Source organism: Bison bison, unplaced genomic scaffold (genome assembly GCF_000754665.1).
Source record: "Bison bison bison isolate TAMUID 2011002044 unplaced genomic scaffold, Bison_UMD1.0 scf7180017863950, whole genome shotgun sequence".
NCBI lineage: Eukaryota > Metazoa > Chordata > Mammalia > Artiodactyla > Bovidae > Bison > Bison bison.
The window spans coordinates 1,257,854-1,277,823 of NW_011494522.1; the positions used below are offsets into that span (position 1 = coordinate 1,257,854).

Below are 19,970 nucleotides of genomic sequence, written 5' to 3' on the forward strand. Positions count from 1 at the left end.
TGCCTGGCTGCTGGCTTTCCCCCCCGCCCTCCTCCTTAAGACGATTTCCATAGTAACCTGATCAAGTGGCTCAGGATCGCAAACCTGAGGATCTCCGCGGCCCGCCGGCTTGACCTCAGTCAGGTAACGCTCGGATCTCGTCCTCTCCCCTGGCAAACGGCTGCACTCCCTCCAAACTTCCTTTTGTGGACAATCGCCCAGCCCCACGCAGCCCGGGGTATTTGCAACAGCGTGCTCCTTCCCAGGTGCCTTCCACGGGTCTCCTCCCCTGCTGCTCCCCCAGGACCCACGAGCACCTTATTTAAATATATATATTACATATAATTGTATAATATGTATATAATTTTTTCTTGGTCGCCCCCCCCTCTCCTCTTTGATTTTTCCCATCTCTGTTCTCTCGCTGGCTTTTTCCCTGAGACTAGTGATGGGGGCGCGGGGAGAAGTAGGGGCGGGGGTGGGCGGCCAGCGCGGTCCAGGGAGTGGCGGGCTCGGGTGGCTGGGCTCCGGCGGGCTACTTTGGGCATTTGGGCGCTGGGTGCGCCGTGCAGGGGTCGCGGGGAGGGCTGTCAGCCCTAGGGCGGCGGTACCGGGGAGCCCCGCGTCTCCAGACGGGCGAGCGAGGGACGCAGGCTTGGGGGGCGATGGAGCGCTCGGCTGGGTGGCTGGCGAGCGTCCATGCATCATAGCTTCCCTTCCTACTCCCCCGCCCCTCTCCGGGTTTCTCTCTTTCTCTTCCCCCTCTTCCCATTTCTTTCTTCCTTTTCTCATCGCTGGCTCCATTATCTTCCCTTCCTTATCTCTTTCCCCCCGCTCCTCTCGTTTCCCTTTCTCCTTTCCCTCTTAAAAGAAAGGGGAATGGTTTGTAACCTTTGGTTTTTCCAACATGGGAAGAGCGGTGAAACCTGCAGCGTGGCCACCTCAACCTGGTCGTTTCCCGACTCGTCTTCATCCATCAACATATTTGTTTCCTGAGTCTATTGATCTCCCTTGATTCTGCAGAAATGCGTTCTGAGCTGGGCGTCTGTATGTCAGAATCAGAGTTCTGCAGCTCGCTTCAGTGCTCGCAGGAGGACGTGTATTGTAAGGACTGCTTATGTTTTAAATCCACATAAGCCATGGGTGTAAAGAAATCTATCTTTTTTTTTTTTTTTTTAAACCCCTAGTTTTCTTCTCGAGGAACTTCCCTCTTAGACTGATAGACTCTTCCCTCTTTGATATTTAATTTTAGGAGAACCGAGAGACAGGTGTGTTTTCTTCTCCCAGTTGATTAGGAACATGCAACTTCTATTACCTTAATTATCTCCTCTTTAAACCTCATTCAGTTTTGCGCTTCTTAGTCCCTACAATGAGTCGATAGAGCATAACTAAGGTTCAGAGGCTTGCTTCCGAAACTCCAGGCTGGGTAAGAAAATCAAGTAGGGGGCCAGGACATTGGGACCTGCCAAAGAATAGAAAAGGCGTAGCAACTCAAGTGTAAAATACATAGCTAGATTCAGACTTCAGTACTGAAGACATGAAAATCCAATAAAATGAGATTTTTGCTTTTGGTTCTTAGCATGTGTATAACCATACTGAGTAGGTATAAGTTAAACTTACTTGAAAACAGAGCCCCTATGTAGTATAGAACCCATTCAACCTTGTTTATGTTGAAGTGATTTTCACCATGGTTTTATTTTTCTTTGAAACTTAAGATGTCTGTATCATGTGAAAACAAAGGGAGAAAAGGATGACTTCAATTTTTACCAGAAATAGGATTTATATGGATTTCCTTTGTTTCTCAAAAGATCTACTTGTTATGCTCTCAAGTTTTCCTGAGGTCAAAATATTTCAGGGGTGAAAACAATATTCAGCAATGATTTTCCTCCACTGTTTCAGCGGTGTTCATAGTTTATACAGAAAAAGGTCTCAGTTTTTAGAGAGCCCCCCTTGCCTCCTTTTCCTTTGTCTGCACATTTGTTTTTAAATTCAACTTTTAATATAGAATAAAGGATCTTGGAGGAGAGAATCAGTCGGGAAGAAGAGAAACTGGTATAATGGAAACTATACCGAAACCAAGAAAAGATAAATATTGCCACGCCACCTCACAGTGTCTTTGTTTTTAGCCAATTAAGAAGCTGCAGCTGTTTTAAATGGATTTTCCTCTGCTTAAATCTGTACCTGATACTTTTCGGATCTGGGGTCGTATTTATGCTGTTCAGATGAATATTTACAAAAGACTTAAATCTCCTTGCCAGTGATATCTGAAAAGCATGTTTTTCCCTACAACATTTTCTTCTAGTGAATGCTGATAGTAGTAATGGTCCTACGTGATTGCTTGCACCTGTCTTCTGATTTTTGGCATTCTTTGGGTATGGTGGGTTGCTCCTGACACATTTACAAGATCCTAGCACGCTGCTTGGAACTTGAATGTGTAATTAATTGTGTGCATAATAAAATGTTCATTTTTGTTGTTGTTCTTTAGTTTAAGAGATGGCTTGCCCTCCTGGACATTTAGTGTTTTGATGTGATTGCGTGTGTGTGTGTGTGTGTGTGTATGTAAAGGATTTAATATAAAGCCTGTTCTGACTAAGCCAGTGTGATCTGAGGTTAAAAGGTATGTTAGTGACAAGACATAAATTACTCTTACTTATAGTACATTGATCCTAAAACAGTTTTCTCCTCCTTGTGATTGTATGTTTATATGGATCACTTAATGAAAGGTTGGGAATGTTATCTGTTTTATAATAGGAAAAATATCCCTCAAGTTTACTTACCTCAAGTCCACATTTTCATCTCAAGGGATTAATAGATATTTTTGATATTTTAATAGACTGTATTGCTGAGCACTACTAATTACCAGGAATGTATTTTGTTAATTCTGATATTGGTATAAGACATCTCTCAAGTTGTCTGGAGGGCTGCAAGTGACTCATCCTTGTAACCCATGGCAACAGGAAATGGTTTTCCTGGGTGGAAGCTGAAGTGTGGACCCATATCCACACTTTGTCATCATTCAGGGACTTGATAGGAAAAGTGTGCTGCCTCCTTGGTTTGGACTGGCGTTAACTTTTTGACTTTAGTCAGAATAGCAGTTCCCCCCTTTGCAATTCCCCTTAGCTCCTCATTCACTTGAATGTTCTAAAATTCTCAGAAAACAAGTGAGTTATACTTTTAAATTTAAAAGTGTTTATAAAGAAGTGCATCTAACTTTGTGCATAGCTAGGATAATTAGGGTGAGAATAGCACCCAATCAAACATGAGAGGCATTGTCAACTTTAAAACGTTGAGAGTCGGGGAGGTGTGTTTGTAAGTAGGAGCCAAGAGGCCAAGGTTATATCCTCCCTTCTCACTGTATCACAGAGTGCTTCTTGGAGTGGCTTCCTTGTTGACAGATGTCACTTAGCTTTGTTTTTCTTCCAGAAGAAAAATGGGCATAGTGATCTTTTTCCTGTTTTTTTGAATTCTCAAATATATGTGAATATGACATAATCATACATACAAATGTACATGTGTAGAAGTGGTGGATGTTAAAACACATACACACATGCTCAGAGGCAGCAGACAAGACTTCTGTCTCAGGAAAGGAAGTGTTTCCTTATACCATTGAGATATGTGTAATGATGCTGAGTATTTCCTTCCATTCAGGAAAAGGCAAATACAGTCCTCTCTGTTCTGTGGGTATGGGTAGTCAGTGCTCAGTGAGTAATCCTATAATTGAATATGCTGAATAATCCCAGCAGGTATCACCCTTTTTAGTTATGTGAATGCAAGTGAGGAATACATTCTTTTTTTTTTTTTTTTAAACCATTTAAGATCTCCTCCTCCCCTCCTCCATTTTGTAACAAAAAAGTAATTTTCTGTTAGGTTAAGTGGACCTCAGGGTATGAAAAAATCCCCTGAGCTTTCTGCTCAGACTTCATTTTTTCCTCCTAAGTCTGACTGTCAACAGTAATATGTGATATGTGCCTCAGGTGGTGGAGTTTCTTCTCTGGCCCAGATGAAGTCTCAGGACAAGTACTTCAGTAACATAGATTCTGAATTCAATGCATCACTCAAGTTGGTTATGTAACTCAATGGTCTTTTTTTTTTCTTTTTAAGCTTGAGGTCTTTATATCTGTTTACTACTGTATTTTTCCAAACATCATAATTTTTAAAATTAGCTTGGTCCCTGTGAGAATTTAAAAGCGGCTTGTTCATTATACCGTGTTTGTACAGGGCTCCTCTTTTTTTAAATCTGTGCAGCATTTTCGTAAGAGCCGTGGCAGTTGGGACCATTGCTGGTTGTGCTTCTATGATTAACGGGGGCCTGGAGATATCAAGGTCTGGAAGCACCACCAGCAACATAGGGCCAGAGTTTTCTAGAGAGAAGACTGGAAGTCAGCGTTTTTGATAAGTGATAGAGAACAGTTCAGATATAGTCAAGAAGATTTGAAAAAAAGTTTCTGTATTTTAAAATCTTTCTTTGTAGCTATTTATATGCAGAACTCATATCCAGCTTTCATTATTTTTTCTACTGGAAGCACCTTTGAAATCTCGTCTCACTTGGCTTTTGGTAGGTTTGAATGCATAGTGTTGAGGAAGAAATGGTTCCTTTTACATGCTTGTGTTAACAGCTACAAGCAGGACCACAAAATCAAACCATTAGTTTTTTTCCCCAATCAAAAGAAACATTTACGTTATTGAACTCCATCTTAGGCCACCTTATTAAGATGGAATCAGACACCATGGCTGCCTGATTATATTGATGCATTTTAAGGCAGTATTGCACAGCGCTTAAAGATGTGGCTTCTTAAGTAGACTGCGTTGGGATTTGAATCCCAGCTCTGGCACTTACTATGTAGGTTACTTTTGGTACCTTTCCTAATCTGAGTCTTAGTTTCCTTCTCTGTAAAACAATTGTTGAAGGATTTTTGTAAAGACTAACTGGAAGAGGTTGTTGCTGATAATATTGAGGACTGCTTCTGACATGTAGCACACATTCATTATTATTGTTCCATTTTGACAACAACAGCATTACCAGAAGTCCAGTTCTTTTTCTGTTGAGTTTTTTCCGTCTGAGTCTGAATGTGCTTTATAATATTTGTCCACATAAGAGCTGTGCCCTTTTCTTGCTCCCCCTACCCCGTGCCAACTTCCCACCTTAGCTTTTCCTGACAATTTCAAGGTGAAAATAATGACCAGGTGCCTGGGTGATAAAACATTTATTTGGAAGGGTTTAATTCTCCTTATTTCCAGAAAAGCTTATTTTATATTCAGTATCAACATTATCCATAGAATTATTTTTAAAATTCACAAATTGAAACTCGAAATCAGGATTAGCTCCAGTAGTACTATATTATATCAGCTTAGAAAATGACAAACGTAAAACTTACATTATGCTTCAGTGTTTCAGTGCTGTTTGCTCACAAGCCACACCTGCCTCTTATTACCCTAATCATAAAGCGACAGACTTTTGCTAAAGAAGGTTGCCGAATAATTTTTTTGTATGAAGTTGCTTGAAGTCTCATTGATGAGAAAACGTTGTTTAGAGGTTTGTTTCATCCTTCTTTTTTTCCTTTGTGAGCTCCAGTATAAACAGTTGCATTGAATAGGTCAATTTCTTCACATATTGAGAGGTTGTTCTCATCTGCAAAGTGAATGTATTGGGTTAGTATACCTCTTTTTTTCCAAAACTTTCCATAATGAAAAAAAAATTAAAAACCAAAGTAGAAAAGACAAGTACAGTGGGTTTCCAAGGACCCATCGTTCCGCTGCAACAAATTAGGTAACAACCTCTTAAGATCCTTTCTAGTTCTGTGATTCTCTGACCATGGAAATTGTGATTCCCTCTGGTTTTGAGAATCCAGAATATCTGCTTTTAAATAATATTGACACTATTGTCAGGAATATTGATACTAAAGTGATAGCGTTATAACACTGAGAATTTAATGGCTGGTGAACAAAATGATACATGAGCAATGTGTTGGGATTAGTTTGGTTCAATAGACATTTACTAAATGTCTCCCTCAAAGAAGTTAGGGCTTCCCACATGGCATGGTGGTAAGAAATCCACCTGCCAATGCAGGAGATGCAGTTTGATCCCTGGGTTGGGAAGATCCCCAGGAGGAGAAAATGGCACCCCACTCCAGTATTCTAGCCTGGAAAATCCCATGGACAGAGGAGTCTGGCAGGCTACAATCCATGGGGTTGCAAAGAGTCATACATTACTGAGCATGCACTCAAAGATGTTATCCAGTAGGATCCCATATTACCATATTTGAGATGAAATTCCCTGGTGGTCCAGTGGGTAATTCTCTGCTTTCACTGCCAAGGGCCCATGTTCAGTCTCCCTTCGGGAAACCTAACATCCTACAAGACATGCAGTGTGGCGAAGGAAAATTAAAAAAAAAAGGGCTATGATAAACTGTTCTAAAACTCTACTGAGCATTGTCTTTCATTTGGAAGCTTATTTTAAGATAGTAAAAGCCAGCTTCCAAGATGGTCCCCAGTGATTCTTGCCTTTTGCTCTTGTTACTTTCCCACATTTACAGGGTGTTTCTCTGTGACCAGTGAAATATGGCGGATGTGATGGTGTGTGACTTGTGTGGCTAAGTTGTAAAAGACATTGCCCCTTGTGCCTTGCTCCCTTGGATGACTCGTTCTGGGAGACGCTGGCTGCCCTGTTGTGAGGATACTCAAGCTGGCCATAGAGATTGGGAGGCCTTCTGCTGACCCCCAGCACCGGGTTACCAACCACTTGGAGCATCAGCCTTGGAAGAGGGTGTTTTTAAGCCCTGGTAAAAATCTTCAGATGACTGCCGTCCTTGGTAACATACTGATTGTATCCTTTTGAGAGACCACAAGCCAGAACCACCTTGCTAGGCCACTTCTGAATTCATAACCCATAGGAACTGCATGAGTTATTAAATGTTTGAAACTGCCAAATTTTGGAGTAATTTGTTATGCAGCAACACTATAAAAACCTCAAACTGCCTCAAGATTGTTAGCGTATAAATAGTTATGATTGTTCTATAGGTAGAAGCGTCAGTTAGTAGAATTCTAGCTGTGAGACTGCTGTTTAAATCTGCATTTAGCACAGTGAATTTCTGGCATCCTAGCTTCCTTTTAAACTTTTAACTCCTCAGAATGAATCTTCTGTGGACATTATCCATAATTAAATGAGGGCAGAAGGCATGGTGTCTCTTCTTTCATTAATTGCTCACCTTGAACCTAATCTCAGCATTTCCATTTGGCAATGGATCTGTTTAAGAGGGTGGGGCTGGAGGTTGAGGGCTGGGACGTGCTTTAGCTGATGCTCAGGTAAACTTTGAGCAAGTATTGTAGTTTACTTTGAGTGTGTGTGCGCTCAATTGTGTCTGCTCTTTGTGACACCATGGACTATGGCCTGCCAGGCTCCTCTGTCCGTGGGATTTTCCTGGCAAGAATGCTGGAGTGGGTTGCCTTTCCTTCTCCACGGGATCTTTCCAGCCTGGGGATTGAACCCATGTTTCCTGCTCTGGCAGGCAGATTCTGTACCACTGAGCCACCTGAGATCCCCCAGTTTACTTTTGGGCTATCCCCCAGAGAGTTCCCCTGACTCTCAGACACACAGGAAGACATTTAAAATTTTGGCTTTCATTGCCATAGACGTTTTCTTCTGTTACCTTCTGAACCAGGCAAGATTAAAGTGCCTCAAATAAAATATGCCCCAGTGAGGCCCTGGTGGTGTTACCTAACATAGCCATTCTTCATGAATTTGTCTGCACTTCTGGTCTTTTGTGAATATTGTTAGACTCAGACAGTAAAGCGTCTGTCTGCTGTGTGGGATACACAGGTTTGATCCCTGGATCAGGAAGATCCTCTGTAGAAGGAAATGGAACCCACTCCAGTACACTTGGCTGGAAAATTCCATGAATGGAGGAGCCTGGTGGGCTACAGTCCATGGGGTCGCAAAGAGTCAGATATGACTGAGCAACTTCACTTCCCTCCTTAAGCATAGTTCTGGGTTGTACACATCAAACTTTTTTCTCATAAGTTTAAGGGAATCTAATAGGAATAAAAGATTTTGTATAACTATGACATTTTGGTACATACAAAATGACATGATTTGGAAAACCAAAAAAAGACCATAACGTCACTTTTTACTTCATGGATCTGTTTAATGCTATCTACATAAATTATCATCCCATAAACATTTAAAGGGTGACTGAATCGGAGACCTGGGTTCAATCCTTGGGTCGGGAAGATCCCCTGGAGAATGAATGGCTGCCCACTTCAGTATTCTCGCCTGGAGAATTCCATGGACAGAAGAGCCTGGTGGGCTACAGTCCGTGGGGTCACAAAGAGTCGGACACGACTGAGTGACTCACACACATACAAGTGGATATTAGGCACTTGGAGAACACTAAGAAGTAAGATTTTTGAGCCTTTATATTGGTGTGAATATTATTTTCATAAATGAGCCATTAGTCTCATTCTTTGGAGCTTAAGGTTTTAGTACATTTGCTTTTTAATTTGTCAGGTAGGGTTACTAATAGGATTCTTTTGCCTCTGAGAATGTTTTCAGATCCAAGTTTATCTCAGTATAAAACAGTGATGGTGTTCACTGACCTGTACCAATATCATGCTCTCTGGGAATTGAAATTGATTTTTTTTGGTCCTTGGTATGTGTGTTTGCTATTTGAACAAGCATCACCTGAGATGGCTTAGGAAAACCAGTAAGTAGATGTTCAGAAATTAGTTTTCAAGACATCACAAATTAGTTGCATCACAAGCCTCAGGAGAAAAATAATGAAGTCACTAGCTCTTCTTGATATTTTTATGTTTGAGCACAGTGTGTGATAAGAACTGCCTTTAGAGCTGAGGATAAGCAACATGTCTGGTTTTTCTGTTCTTTGAAGATGTAGAAATTAAACTATTCATTTCCGGTGAAAAGGCTATATGGCAGATGTGTATAGAGTCTGGGAGTGTTTTCATAAATGTCTTCTGCTAAGCAGGTTTTTGTTGGATAATGTGACTCATCTTATGTGCTTGTTTTATGTTCTTTGCACACTTGATGTGGCTTTAATTTACTCTATAAAGTAAGCATGATTTTTAAGAGAAAGTTTTAGGTATATATTAATTACTTTCTGTACTGTGATGAGGATAACAGGGGTACAGAAATGAATAAGACAAGGTCCTTGCCCTAGAGGAAATTGGGATGTGCTTAATTAATTTAAAATTTTTTTCAGAGTATTTAGCTGCTTATTTATGGTGGACTTTACAAGTTAGGGTTAGGCTGCACTCAACACAAATCCAGTTAAAATATGTTACCATAATTGAGAGTTATCCTGAGTTCTACACTGTTAATGAATGCTAATACTCTTTTGAAGGTCTCCTATGTATGGCCTCAATAACCACAAAGGCTTTTCTGCCTACAGCAGATAAACTCTCAATAATGTCACAGGAAGTTGCATTAGAAATTCTGCCATTACCTATTTTTTAACTGACTAGCTAGTTGTGTCTGTTCAGTGTATTCCCTATAGGGCAAATGTCTGTATCATACTTGGGAGATTATATATATATATGCCAGAATTGAAATGCATCTTATGAATGTTTAAGTAAATTTTCTGATATTTGTGCTTGCTACTTGCATGCTTTAAGAATTGAGGTGGGGATTAGGTAGTATGTTAGAATCCCAGACATACCTGAATCTGTTCTGTCAATTACCTTTGTCCCTGTTCAGGGCCCCTAGGGAAGATAAATGCAGGCAATAGCAGCCAAATTGTAATCAGAATACCACTTTATTAATTGCTTGAGCTGGGGCCAATTACCCTTGATGGAGGTCTCTTTGGAAAGAAGTGGTTTTGAGCATGTACTCTTGGCTTGAGTCCAAATATATATGTATTTAGTCTTGATATGCTCTGATCTAGCCATAGTTTGGGAAGGAAGTCAGGAAGAGAAAGAAATGATCATGTCCCAAGAGGGGTCCTAATTTCAACTTAAAAACCATGTAAAACTAGAAAGTAGAAAGAGAGAGGGACTAGATCTTGGTTTTGTTGTCTTTAAAGTGTGGTGACCCTGCTCCCTCATAATTAAACTCCAGTCATTGTTTTTGTGTCTGACCTACTAGAAGAGCAATTCCTTCTTTGACAGGGGTGGACAGAGGAGTTCCTGATGAGGAGGGAGAGATCCATCTGGATAGATTCATCATAGTACGGGTCACAGTTACTTATCTGAAAGCCTAGGGGCAAGAAATGTTTCAGAATTTGCACTTTCTCATGTTTTAGAAAGGAGCGTATGTGTGTGTGTATGTATATGTGTATATATCATGTAACAAACCCAGTGTGACCTGTGACAGCTTCTCTAGACGTAACATATGACTATTTCTGTAAGAAAATCTTTGAATATTCAGAATAAGTGAGCATAGTGGACAGAATAATGCCCCCTTCCTAAAATGTCCATGTTATAATCCCCAGAACCCGTGAATACCTCACCTTTCATGGCCAAAGAGGACTTGAAATTTGTGATTAAGGTTTAAGGACTGTGAGATAAGGCCGTGATGCTGGATGGGCCCCGTGTAATCACAGGGGTCCTTGAAAGCAGGGGACCTTGCCCAGCTGTGGTGGGAGGACGAGCTGTGGTGATGGAGACAGAAGATGCTACCTGGCTGCCTTCGGAAATGGAGGAAGGGGGCTGCGGTGAAGAAATGCAGGTGGCCTCCGGAAGTCAGCAAACACAAGGAAACACTGTCACCTCGAGCCTCCAGACAGGAATGCCGTCCTGCTGACACTCTGGTTTTGGCTCAGTGAGCCCACTGTTGCACCTCTGCACTCCAGAACTGTAAGACAGTAAATTTTTTAAGCTACTACTTCAGTGGTAACTTATTACAGCAGCGGTACAAAACTAATACGGGCTTCCCTGGTGCCTGCATTGCAGGAGACCCAGGTTTGATCCCTGGGTTGGGGAGATCCCCTGGAGAAGGGTATGGCTACCTGCTCCAGTACTCTTGCCTGGAGAATTCCATGGACAGAGGAGCCTGGAGGGCTACAGTCCATGGGGTTGCAGAGTTGGACGCAGCTGAGCGGCACTAACACGGATGCAGTGAGATAATGACTACAGCCTTATTTTACTTCAGGTCTAGTTATGTGAAACCTTTGGATTTGCAGAGCTTTTTAGATTATGAATTGCACTTAGGAATTGTGAGCCTGTAAAAGAAATGGAAAGTCTTGATGTTTTAACTGGATGACTTTACGGTGTTTGAATTAATCATGGGATGAAGAGTTCGTAGGAGGAAAGCCTTTTAGTTGTTACCATCTGAATACTTGAGCCTCTGGTGATTTCTTTGTATGCGTGTCCATTGCCTGTACGGACCTTACACTGGTTGATGATGGCTCTGGCCAACTCGCCCCATGGACCTCGGTTCACCTAGATTTAGATTAAAGTAATATATATGGAGGGACTCAAACTCTGAAGTACTGTGTAAATGTTCGTGGTTCTTGATGATGATATTCATTATTGGGCAGCTGCCTCCTGTCCCTCCTTCCTTGTAGAGGGGTTGGAGGGGAAGACATACCACAGGATGATTTTGTGAGTGTGGCTGTGGGTTGCTTCTTCCTTCTGCCTCTGAGAAATCTGTCCCCTACATTACAAGTCTCTAGTGTTGGTGTGGCTCCAAGGGATGTGGCATCTGGGATGAACGTCTCAGCACAGAAAGGCTGCATACCATGGGCTCATCCACGGACCCCCATTCTCAACCATTTAGTTACATTAAGTGAGTAAGAAATGTCCATCTTCTGCTCCTTCTCATAGCAGAATCCAGGGCAAAGTCTATGTATTTTGAAATTTTCCCAGAAAATAACCTGCAAAGTATAAAGCATACTTTAGAATACAAGGCAGCAATTCGCGCTCAGGAGGCAATATTTGTTTTATTTTGTTGTGAGGCTGTGTCCTTGTAGTAGATGCCATGATTCTGGAATGACTGTAGTTGTCTGATACACGTTTGAAGGTTATACCTTCAGTGAAATGTTTCAGCATGATGATGCTAGCTCTGATTCAAATTAAAATGCTAACATCTAGCTTGCACCTTACGCTGTCCTTGGTCTATAAGTGAAACTTCAGGAACATCATTTCCCTGTTGATTCCTTTGCTCATGTGCTGGGAGAGTGAGTGTTGCTTTGCCTGGTGCCGGGTGGTGTGGGTGTGTGGTTGTGTTACTGTTTTTCTTTTTTCTTCCAGAAAATTGGTAGATTTTAAGCTGTGGTTTATGACCAAATACTTGACTTTAAACGTTTTTTCTCACTGAAGACTATATCTCCTCTTTGTCCCCACAAGCACATCACCCTTACCCGTAACACAACCCTTTTCTTCCCCAACATCTTCAGTAGGAGACATCTGAAATCTCTTCTAAGCTTCTGATGGAAGTTATTGTGAATCAAATACAACCTTACAACGTACCCTAGACGAGAGACTGTGTTGAGACTTCATGTGTGTGTCATCAAGAACAAGATGGCTAGTTGTGCAAAGTTGTGTGCCCAAATGAAGATCTAGACTGTTGGGAATTCCGGAGAGAAATTTTATTTGAAATCTGTCTTAAAATTTAGCAGTGATGTATAATCATAAATTGGTTTTCATGCTTATAGACTCTACTGAATTTACTATGAAGTAGTTTCAGAACCTAGGGAATGTGTTATTCGTCACACCACAATGTATTAGGCTTTGGGCTGTGTTCTGGGTTGTAAGTGGCCTGAAAAAGGATCTAGACTTTGCCTTTAAGGAGCTTATGCTCAGCAGGTAAGGTAAGCCTTGTACAAAGGAAGAAGTAGGTGGCTAGTTCTCTGGACGATTAACATGTGTCCGTGCAGAAGAGCAGATGAAGGAGGGAGGGAGGCTTCCTCCAGATGGGAGAATACAGAGTGCTTGATGGAGGAAGTGTCATTTGAACCATTAAGGTTAGGAAACCATTCATGCAAAATTTAATCTGTACCATTGCATACAGGCCTCCAGGACCTAGCTCTGCCTCTCTCGCCTCTGGCCACCTTCACCTTCCACTCCAGCCACACTGAGCTGTTCATAGCGTCCTACAAGCATCGTGCCCTTCACACTTGGGACCTACGCTAACAGGTCTAGTTGCTGTACAATGAGAGTTCCATGTTGAGTGTATATATATATATATATATATTTTTAAAACTCCTCTTAAGACATAGACGTGACTTTCTGTAAATAACGTCTTCCTGGTTCTTCAGTCTTGCCATCCACAAGGTCCTGGAATTCCCGAGCTTATATGTAGGTGATGTTCACCTCCAATAATGCCACTTATGCCATCTTTGGTTATTTTTTGAAACATGTGTACTGCTAAAGGGATGACAGAGAAAATAGTTGTTCTTAAGGATCTCACTGCTGGAGAGACTAACAAACAGTTTTAATGTGAAACTTCCATAGCCATACTAGACGTGTGACGAGGACGCCTGGGAGAGCAGGAGTGGGGGTGACCGTTCTTCCTGCTGGCGGGGCCTCAGGGATGAATGCCCAGAGAGGAGAGGCTCAAAGTGAGTCATGGAAGATGAGTGGGAACCTGCCAGATGGACACAATGGAGGAGGATGTTTTGGGATGTGACTCTGCAAGTGTGCAAAGCCATAAGGGAACATGAAAAGTTAGAGTACAGTCAGTCCCCACCAGCAAAATATGTGTTGGGGTGGGTGCATCATGATGAAGCTGGAAGGGCAGGCAGAGAAAGTGTATACATTCTAGATCAAGGAGTTAGTACTTTATTCTGCAAGTATCAGTTGTGGAAGGATGTTAAACAGGGGAGCCTTATGTCTAATTCCCTTTAAAAGCAGATACCAGGATTATAGTATCTTAATAAAAAAATTGTTCAGTGCAAAAGCAATAAAGGAAAGTGAAGTCGCTCAGTTGTGTCCGACTCTTTGTGACCCGCTGGTCTGAAGCCTCCCAGGTTCCTCCGTCCGTTGGATTTTCCAGGCAAGAGTACTGGAGTAGGTTGCCATTTCCTTCTCCAGGCAGTCTTCCCGACTCAGGGATTGAACCCAGGTCTCCCACAATGCAGGTGGGCGCTTTACCCTCTAAGCCACCAGGGAAGCCCTACCATGTGTCAACTAAGAGTTGAGGCTTCACAATATGCTGACACTTCTTATAGGTTGTGTGAGTGTGGGCAAATTATGTAGCTTCTCTGCATCTCAGTTTCTTTATCTGCTTAGTGGGCATGATAATACCCCTGTTGCAGAATCGATGTGAGAATTTGGTGACTTACTGTTGCTAAAGAACCCAACTATTATACTAAGTACACAATAATTAAGTGTACATTTAGTATGCATTTTGATTTTATTAAGAATAAAGACTAGATGTCCAGCAAGAACTTGATGTGAAAACTGAAAGAGTCCTTAAAAGTCAGTTGCAGCATATATTGTTCTATGTGCTAAGTTGCTTCAGTCATGTCCCACTCTTTGCGACCCTATGGACTGTAGCCCCCCCAGGCTCCTCTGTCCATGGGATTCTCCAGGCAAGAATACTGGAGTGGGTTGCCATTTCCTTCTCCAGGGGATCATCTTTGTGACCCAGGGATTGAACCCACCTCTCTTAAGCCTTTTGCATTGGCAGGCAGGTTCTTTACCACTGCACCACCTAGGAAGGCCATTTCAAGTTTATAATAAAAGCCCAAAGCCATAGGCTGAATGTTACATATGTCTTGAAATCTGAGATGGTCATGTTTACCTGCTTGAAGAAGGGTCCTTAAGAAAATGAGATGTAAAAAAAAAAAAAGAAAATGAGATGTGGTAGAAAGCAAAAATGAGGCAGTCTGTGGCAAATAGCGTGTGTGGGGCCTTGACTGGGATTAGCCACATTTGGGTGAGGCTTTTGAAATCCCACCCCACAGTCAGCAGCATTGTGTTGGGATATCAGGAAAGATGGCGTCTTCATGTGATGCAATCGACAGAACACAGGGAATGTTGGAGATTGAAAGAGCTGCCCCTGCTGTGACTCAGTTGGTCCAGAGAAATGTGAGCGGAAGCTAGGGCACCAAAATGATGTAAGGGTTTGGCATGGCTTTGCTGGCCTGGCCGAGCAATTATCAGTGAAATGTGGATAACCACAGAAACGTGTGTTTGAATGGTCACTTGAAAATCTCTCACATATCCTTAGGTATCACAGTTCAGCTGATAGTAACCACTTATACATAATAAATCTTTCTCAGAACAGAATGAGACACAGATTAATGCTTCAACTGGTGAATGTACTGATGTATGTAGTATTGCTGCTGCTGCTGCTGCTAAGTCGCTTCAGTTGTGTCTGACTCTGTGTGACCCCATAGACGGCAGCCCACCAGGCTCCCCCATCCCTGGGATTCTCCAGGCAAGAACACTGGAGTGGGTTGCCATTTCCTTCTCCAGTGCATGAAAGTGAAAAGTGAAAGTGAAGTCGCTCAGTTGTGTCTGACTCTTAGCGACCCCATGGACTGCAGCCCACAAGGCCCCTCCGTCCATGAGATTTTCCAGGCAAGAGTACTGGAGTGGGGTGCCATTGCCTTCTCTGGTATGTAGTATTAGCACAAAGCACTTCACAGACACAAGCATTCTAACACTTGAACTCCTGTATACCAAGACATATTACATATATCATTGGTCTTTCTGTTAGTGAACAAAATCAAATGTTTTTATGAGATGGAAAGGTGGACTGAGACTTCCTAGCATTTTATTAATTGATGATTACATTTTTCTTTGCTGTTTTGAAAAGTGTTTTTGCTTCCCTTTTACTGTAGCAAGCTTTTAAGGTAATAACCATGATAATTTTTTTTAATGTGGGGTGTGACTTATTTTTTTAACTGGAAGGTGATTGTGTTATAATGTTGTGTTTCTGCTGTACATCCAAGTGAATCAGCTACACGTATACATATATTGCTTCCCTCCCGCTCCTCCCTCTTCTCCCATCCCACCTCTTGAAGTCATCACAGAGCACTGGGCTGAGCTCTGTCTCGTTTTACGCATGGTAGTGTATATATTGGAGAAGGCAATGGCACCCCACTCCAGTCCTCTTGCCTGGACAACCCCGTGGACGGAGGAGTCTGGTGGGCTGCAGTCCATGGGATCGCAAAGAGTCGGACACGACTGAGTGACTTCACTTTCACTTTTCACTTTCATGCATTAGAGAAGGAAACGGCAACCCACTCCAGTGTTCTTGCCTGGAGAATCCCAGGGACGGGGGAGCCTGGTGGGCTGCCGTCTATGGGGTCGCACAGAGTCGGACACGACTGAAGCGACTTAGCAGCAGCAGCAGCAGCAGCAGCAGTGTATATATGTCCGTGCTACTCTCAGTGTGCCTCACCTTCTTCTCCCACTCGTACAAGTTTATTCTCTATGTCTGTGTCTCTATTCCTCTCCTGAAAACAGGCTCATCAGTACCGTTTTTCTAGGATCCATATATATGTATTAATATATGATATTTGTTTTTTCTGGGAGTATTTTTATTTCACTGACTTTCCAGGGAAAATTGAGGTGTCCCTAGTTCATCAGGTTAAACAGCAGGACTTTTAAATATTTGTAACTTCTCATAAAATCTGTCACAGGTAAAACAAAATGAAGTCAGGCCTTGGTCCTTCTTGCTGAGCAGTTACTATAGATCGAATGATGAATAATTGTTACTCTGCCAGTCACGTGAATCACGAGTTCCAATGGAAGGCACAGTCTGGAGAAGTCTTTAATGACGAGTTGGTGCCGCTAATGAAGGAAGTGGTTGGTAAATTACAGCTCCAAGCCCTTGAAAATTAACCTCTAGCACATGTTATTAGTTTCATTTTTTGCTTAGAGTTTAATTTTTTGGGTAAAGCAGTTTATTGTCCTCTAAAAGATAGTTAGAAAAATGGCTTCTTTTGTGGTGCTTACAGTGCCCCCAAACAATCTCCCCGTGTCTATATTGTGGCTGCTTTTCTCATTGCATTCTGAACCCACTATTAGGGCTCTTGTTAGGAACCTGTATGGATTTATTTGTAGAGGAGGACACATTGAATTGGACCTCAGGATTAAATGAATTCCATGAATTAGAAGGATGACCTTGTAGACAGGAAAAGACTTCATTATATGTCTTCCCTGCTTTCTGTGTAATAGATTTTGTTGTATGCTTCATATTCAGTCTTTGTGTGTGTGTGTGTTTTATGTTGAAAGAATAGATCGAAATTCAGCACCCTGACAGTGGACAATAAATTGACTGAGTTCTAATTGTGAAGACTGTAGCACTGCATTTTATTTTTCCTCCTGTCATGCTCAGCAAATAAATAATCCCATTTACATTTCAGCCTCCAAACATGCCTGTGTCTTTGGGCATCATGGGAATACCATGTAGGCAAGTGGGGTTATGGTTAGAATCCTAGTTATATGGATTCTTATTTCTTGTGTGTGTCACCAAGTAGCGTAGAGTCTGCTTTTACACAGGTATTAAAGCTTAGCTGGGGCGAGGGAGGAGAAAATAGAGGGGGAGGAAAGCACTGGACTGCCAGGGCCTGTTTCTAGTGGAAACACAGTTCATAGCCAGCTGCTGCAGGGGGAGGCTTTGGAAGCTGCAAAAGGATCAAACCAAATGGTAAAGTTTTAACAATTTACCACTAATTGATTGACTTTATGTAGAAGGAGATGCAGCTCCATGCTCTTACAGCCTACTGTCTTTTATTTATTTGTTTTTTTGCTCAGTTTATGTGACTTCTAAACCAGATTCATTCGCTGTCTCTTCAGAGTCTTTTTATTCTGTACAAGGCCTGATTGATTTGACCAAGGGCTGAGTCTCCATGATAGCTAACTGTGATGATGGGGGATAAATTAAAATTGCCTATGGCCAGGATCAGACCATCTCCAAGAGGTAATAGAAGAGTCCCTGAGGCCTGGCGCCAGAGTGCTCAAATTCTGTTTTCTACTTTGGTTAAAAACTAGTTTAAAATAGTATCATTTAAAGTACATGGAATACAGTAAGTCATTTCCTCTCTACAAATTGTTTATGGAAATCTCTAGGAAGTCCTTTTGCTTTATTCTGAAGTACTTTAGCATATGATGGTTTTAAATTTGGAAGGCATGTGGTACATATATTTGCTTCAATGTACAGGTAGCTAAACTGGGATTTGGAATAAAGTGCAGTGGTTTATTCAAATCCAGAACAATGCTTGGTGGTAGAGCAGAATTAGAACCCAGCTCAGCTAGTGTAGACTTTTGAATTGGCATCTGTAATTAATCAGGAAAGGCATGTCGTTGCTAAGGCAATGGATAGGGATGCTCTTTCTCATTACTTCTGGGGCATTCTCAACCATAATAGGGCTTTAATTATATCTGCAACATTGGGGGAAGCATGCATATTTTAAAATTAGTAATAAAAATTGAAGGAAAAAAAGCTTGATCTGCTTATTAGGGAGGCATGGATGGAACAAATACATGCTTTTGCAAAACAGTTCTGCTTCTGTTTGGGGTCAGTGTGTCTCATCTTTTGACATAGGCTTCTGCAGAGTCTATAGTGATGATAAATTATAGTTCTATGATGTAGTCTCCTCCTGCTGTACATCACAATGAATCAGGTATGGTAATTTTTGTTTCCATTCTCACCGTAAATGATCATTGTGGATAATTTACTCACTTTTTTTTCTTAGGAGTGTCTGATTTAAAGTATCATCATGGTTTTCTTTTTTTTTTTTTCATTCTCGAAAGGGACTAATAAAACCCGCCTCTGAAATGAGTACGTATATTATCATTGGTGTTGAAATTGTTCAAATAGAAATGCTTATCCCATCCTTGAGTAAAGATATATTATGTTCAACACAAACACTGTTAATAGAAGCGTTTGAATGTGTCCTTCAATCAGCTCAAGATCACTTTGTGTAGCTAGGGTTCAATCAAACACCACTTTTAATCACCTAATTACATAAAAGCCGATCAGGTTTTCCTGCCAAACAAATGACTGGGGAGGACTAATTCTGTAAGTGTACAGCCCTGAAGAGTTTCCCCCTTGACTCGATGGACGTGAGTCTGAGTGAACTCCGGGAGTTGGTGATGGACAGGGAGGCCTGGCGTGCTGCGATTCGTGGAGTCGCAAAGAGTCGGACACGACTGAGCAACTGATCTGATCTGATCTCATCTCACAAGTAGTCCTTTGAGGAAACCATGCAGACAAGGTGAAAGTTGTATACATTTCAGATTTTGAAATGGTTGCTTGTTACTTGGGGAGGAATTTGGGCATGTTTGATTGTATTTAGAAAAGAGAATTCTTTTGGCCTTCCTTCCTCGTGCCTGCTACTGAGTCCCCGAATCTCCACGTTTCCTTTTGTGCAGTAACCTTTTCTCCCCAAGTCTTCAGGGTCCTGAGGCTCTGAAGCCCCAGAGCACGTGCTGTCTGTGTGGTGACACCATCCGTTTGTCATGGCGACACCATCCGTTTGTCATGGCGATGGTTTCCTGGTCCTCAGAAAAGACCCTGCAGCCTTTCTGTGGTCTTTTACAGCCAGGTAGTTGTATATGTCTTTCGATATTGCTGCTGCTGCTGCTAAGTCACTTCAGTTGTGTCCGACTCTGTGTGACCCCATAGACGGCAGCCCACCAGGCTCCCCCGTCCCTGGGATTCTCCAGGCAAGAACACTGGAGTGGGTTGCCATTTCCTTCTCCAATGCATGAAAGTGAAAAGTGAAAGTAAAGTCACTCAGTTGTGTCCGACCCTTAGTGACCCCATGGACTGCAGCCTACCAGGCTCCTCCGTCCATGGGAGTTTCCAGGCAAGAGTACTGGAGTGGGGTGCCACTAGAAGCCCCCAACTCACATCATTTTGCACAGTTAGTAGGATAAAGGGCACCTCGCCGGTGCCCAGGGAGGGTAGAGATTTGCACAAGCAGATGAGTCCTGCAGTGGAGACAAGCGTGCAGGTTTGCTTGCGTCCAGATCTTTGCATTTAAACTAGGACATTGAGAGGTGATACAGTTGCCAAGGTGGAATAATCTATTCATCCTTCTACTTACAGTGCAGTCTCAATTACAGTGGGAAGCCGTATCTCACAT

General features: G+C 42.1%; 1 protein-coding gene across 1 annotated transcript in view; it reads left to right on the forward strand.

The window, feature by feature from the left end:
* The first annotated feature begins 6 nt into the window (after positions 1 to 6).
* The window catches only part of NAV3 (neuron navigator 3), an 898,556-nt gene continuing 878,592 nt past the window's right edge, over positions 7 to 19,970 (forward strand). Inside the window, exon 1 of the mRNA XM_010833878.1 lies at positions 7 to 123. The gene's annotated coding sequence lies outside the window, so the exon portion shown is untranslated. The remainder of the gene's footprint in view (positions 124 to 19,970) is intronic.